The sequence below is a fragment of the Taudactylus pleione genome, unplaced genomic scaffold (assembly GCF_031769625.1).
Source record: "Taudactylus pleione unplaced genomic scaffold, aTauple2 ptg000016l, whole genome shotgun sequence".
NCBI classification, from domain to species: Eukaryota; Metazoa; Chordata; class Amphibia; order Anura; family Myobatrachidae; genus Taudactylus; species Taudactylus pleione.
In genome coordinates, this window is record NW_028284418.1 from 2,214,235 (window position 1) to 2,218,836 (window position 4,602).

The window sequence follows — 4,602 nt, forward strand, 5'->3', positions numbered from 1 at the left end:
GGTCTCAATGGACCATTTAATTGTTTTTTTGCTCAATTACATTTTTTTTTATATTTGATTTTGTTAATAAAAGGTGTTTATTTAAACAAATCTCATTTATTGACTCAAACATTAGCTCACGAGATCAATCAATGTTTTTTTTTTTTAAACATTTGGGTTTTTGGAATTTGCATATGAAAATGCAAACAATGTGCCAGACTAAATTTTTGGAGTAATTATTCTTTAAAAATTTAAAAAAAAAAAAAAAAGTGGTTTCCAAGAATTTAAAGACATATTTTGTCATTCAAATAATTGGGACAATTACTCCATAATGTTTCGCTAAAATACCCTTATGTAATTATTTAATTTATTATAAATTATCCATGAAACTCCCAAAATAGGAAAATAAAGAGGAAAAAAGGTAGGGCAAACTATGCAAACATGTTGTTAATTGTTATTTTGTTTAAAAAAAAAAAAAAAATACAAAAAACACTTGGAAATTAAGTTAAAAGGTACTGTCCATTTGCTGGTTTTTCATGTTAAAAAAAACGATTAAAAATAAAATTTGTTTATTACACATTCTCACAATACAAAAAAAATACACACAAATATTTGAATAAAAAAATCAAAAACTGGTTGAAGGTGGTGTATGCCAACATGTTGTCCCATATCAGGTAAGAAACACATTTGTCCAGGTGTAAAGGTCATTTGTGAGTCATTAATGTCACAGGCGTTCATTTTCAGGAAGTAAGAAGGTTGTTATTTGGATTTTGCAAAAAAAAATGTTAAAAAAAAGGTTAAAATTCAAAACATAGGATAGTAAACACACATAATTTTCTTTAGTCACAATGTCAACAAATGTAAAAAAAAAGGAAAATCAAATACCTGAAAAAGCGTGTAACTACCTCATCACTTATGGCCCCCCCTGACACTCTCCGACCAACCTCGGGGGGCCATTCTCAGGCAAGGCATCCTCTGGCTGCATTGGGACAACACTCCTTATGGCAATGTTGTGAAATATCCCACATAGGACCACAATTTTGGAAACCATAGCCGGCAAATACACGAGGTCGCCACCAGAGCGGTGGAGGCATCGAAATCGGCCTTTTAAAAGGCCAATACAATGCTCCACCACCTGCCTGGTGGCAGTAAGTGCGGAGTTATATTGACTTTGTGGCCCTGGTGTAGGAACCAAATAAGGAGTGAGCAGCCAGGGCGTGCAAGGGTAAGGGTAACCACTGTCTCCTGTGAAAATAAAAAAACATTCAGTACCATTTCTAAGTCAACAGTGTTTGCTTTAAAAACTAGGGGTACCACTTACCCAGAAGCCACGCATCACCAGCTTGTAGGTTGTTTAATTTGTGCCAAAGCCCTGATTGCCGGATGACATGAATCATGTGCACTTCCTGGAAATTTGGCATTCAGGGACAGGATCTGGAGGGAGGCATCACATACCACCATTACATTCATTGAATGGAAATGTTTGCGGTTCCTAAATATTGCCTCCAGCGCTGCTGGAGGCTGAAGTGGTATGTGAGTGCCGTCCACAACCCCTATGATGTGTGGGAAGCCTGCAATTTAAAAAAAATTCTGCTTCACATTAAGGGACCCCATATCCAATGGCATATTAATAAAATGATGGAGGTGCTTAAAGAGTGCATCCATTACCGCCCTCAGGATCCTTGAAAAGGAGGATAGGGAAATGCCATGCATCGATCCCAACTGTGGTCTGGAAGGATCCCGAGGCGCAAAAATGTAACGCCGACATTAACTGCGTAAGTGGTGGTATTGCTGTTGGATTGTTAATTTGCCTTTCCAGATCACTCTCTATTAATGAAAGAGTGTCTAGAATGATTTGAGGTGGTAGGCGTTAATGCCGTAAAACCACATCATCAGGCATTCCAAAAAGGGTGACACATGTTCTAAATATCTGGGGCCTTGCATGCCTACGATGCCTACGCCTAGGAGGATGTTCAGGTTGGTCGGGGTCGTGGACCATCGCCACTATAATTCGCCCAACATCAATCTGAAATGTTAGACAATGTAGTTATTTAAACAACATTTTAAAATGTGAAAATATACTTATGTTTTTTACACATTAAGAAGAATCTTACAGGGTCAGGCAGTGACATCTTGAAGTAAACCTACGAATTAGATTTACCATAAAAATAATGTTAAAATAAAGACAGGCTAAGGCAAAAATATAAAGAATGCATGCACTACACAGATGATGTTGTTATTCTAGGATTTTCATCGAAAATTAAAATGTACGCTAAAGCCACAGACAGGAGATGTGCAAAATATACGCAATAGAGGTTACAAAATACAGCTAGATAGTACGCTAACGCCACAGACAGGAGATGTGCAAAATATACGCAATAGAGGTTACAAAATACCGCTAAATGGTACGCTAATGCCACAGACGAGATGTGCAAAATATACACAATACATTTCGCATTTTTGATGGCCAAAAAAACATTTGGCCAAAAAAAAAAAAAGAAAAAAAAATATCTGCATAGTGTGACCCCTTAAAAAAACATGATACATTTTTTAAAAAAACAGGGTCTAATGTATGTCAAGAAACACTTACCGCACAAAGACGATCACCAAAAAGTAAACGAAGTCCACAACACAAAAGGAGAAAAAAAACAAAACAAAAAAAAAACACGTATTAACATTAAAAAAAGTAAAAAAAAATGCAAGTTTAAATCGACCCAAAAAGCGACCCACAAAACTTACCTCAACACCAAAAAAAAAAACAGCTTAGTAAAAAAACACAAAAATGCAAAAGAAAAATAAATAAAAATAGACAACTCGTACCAAATCCAACCAACTACTTCACAAACCACTACTCCGCCATAATCACAACCTCCAACCACTTAATCAACCCACCCCGAAACAAGGCCACAAAAAAGCCTTAAATAGACGAACTTTCCCGCTCAAATCAATGACGCACAATAGATGCGCCCGTATAATGCACACGCATCTATAATAACGTCACGAGAGGCCACAATGGGTCTGCTGAATTCAAAGGTTTAATCATGTCCACTGAACAGCAGCAAAGCCAAAATCCAGGACCTCACAGTAAGTAGCTCCAAAATTAAAGTTACCACACAAATAAAAAAAATTGAACATTTTTTTTTCAAGGTGTTGAGACTGACAATGAGGAGGCTGCGGGGCCTAGTACCCAGGCCAGGGCCAAACGAAAAAGGCAGCCACAATTCACAAGAAAGGAGATATGGAGGCTTTGGTGCAAAAGTGCTTTGATAACTTGGCACAGGCACCCCGAAATATGGGTGCAACCCAGAGATGGAAACTGTGGGAGGAAATAGCCAGTGCTGTCAAAGGGGTTGGTGATTTTGTCCGTTCAACCAAAGAGGTCAAACGCCGGTACGTAAATGCTGTAACCTATTTCCAAAATTCAAAAAACTTAGTTAAAAAACTAACCATACATTTTTAAACAACAGATAGAGCGACTTCAAATATCGGCTAAAACAAAAAATGGCTGATAGGGCTAGGCATGCAGGGGGGACAGCTGGTGGGCCAACCCCTGTGTCATTGGAGTTAACAGATTTGGAGGAGCTGGCACAGGGGTGTGTGCAGGAAGAGGAGGTGTTTGGCGTGATCAACATGGACACAGACATGCCAGACTTTGCGGCTCCACGTGTTGCTGCAGGTAATTTAGTTATAAATGTTTGAAAAACTTGTTTAAATACAAAGACAAATGTACTAATATTGTTATGATCTCTCTTTTTCGCACATGCACAGAAGACGACGAGTCTGCTCCAAAACTGAGGTTTGGCCGCTGTAGATCTGCTGGCTCCGCAGGGGAGGAAGCAGTATTTCCGGCTGGGGACCCTGTGGCGGACAGTCCAGGGCCTTCCCCCTTGCAGGCAGTGGCCCTTCTCACAGATCTCAATGATAAAACGGATAAAAACACTGAGATCCTGATGAGGATGGACGCCCATCTGCTACGGGTGGCTGACGCCCTGGAGGCAAACGCTGCGGCCAATGTCAGAATAGCGAATGCCCTGGAGCAGCTCGTCCACCTGCGCATGTTGGATCCGGCCTCCCTTCCTGCTGGAACATCAGGGCCCTCCACCTCTGGCGCAACATCGGCCATCCCTCCAAATGTGCCTAGCCCTATGCCTAGCCCAGAGGAAACACCAGCTACCTCTGCCCAGGCACGCCGTACAACCAGACAAAGTCATGCTCCCTACCAACATCAAGCCAAGCGGGGGAGAAGGCGTTGACAGCACTGGCTAATTTCCCCAAATTCCATCTCTGTGTTTGCCCCATATTTTTCCTACACCAAACCTCCCTCTCCTTTCTTGTGAATTGATTTTTTTTTAACATTACTTTCTTTTTGGGATGTAAAAAATAAAAAAAAATTGGCTGAAAAAAAGCCACATTTCTAACAAAATGAACATTTAATTTTTGAAAAATAAAAATCCCTAAAAAAAAAAATGTGTGTCAAATTCATTAGCAAATGGCTAAAAGGGACTGGAACAAACATACTTAAATATATAACAAAGGTCATATACTTAAAAAAATGTTTAAATCCAAAAAACATAAGGTAACAGGTAGGTAAACAATAACACAAGCAAAGCAATTAGTAGCTGA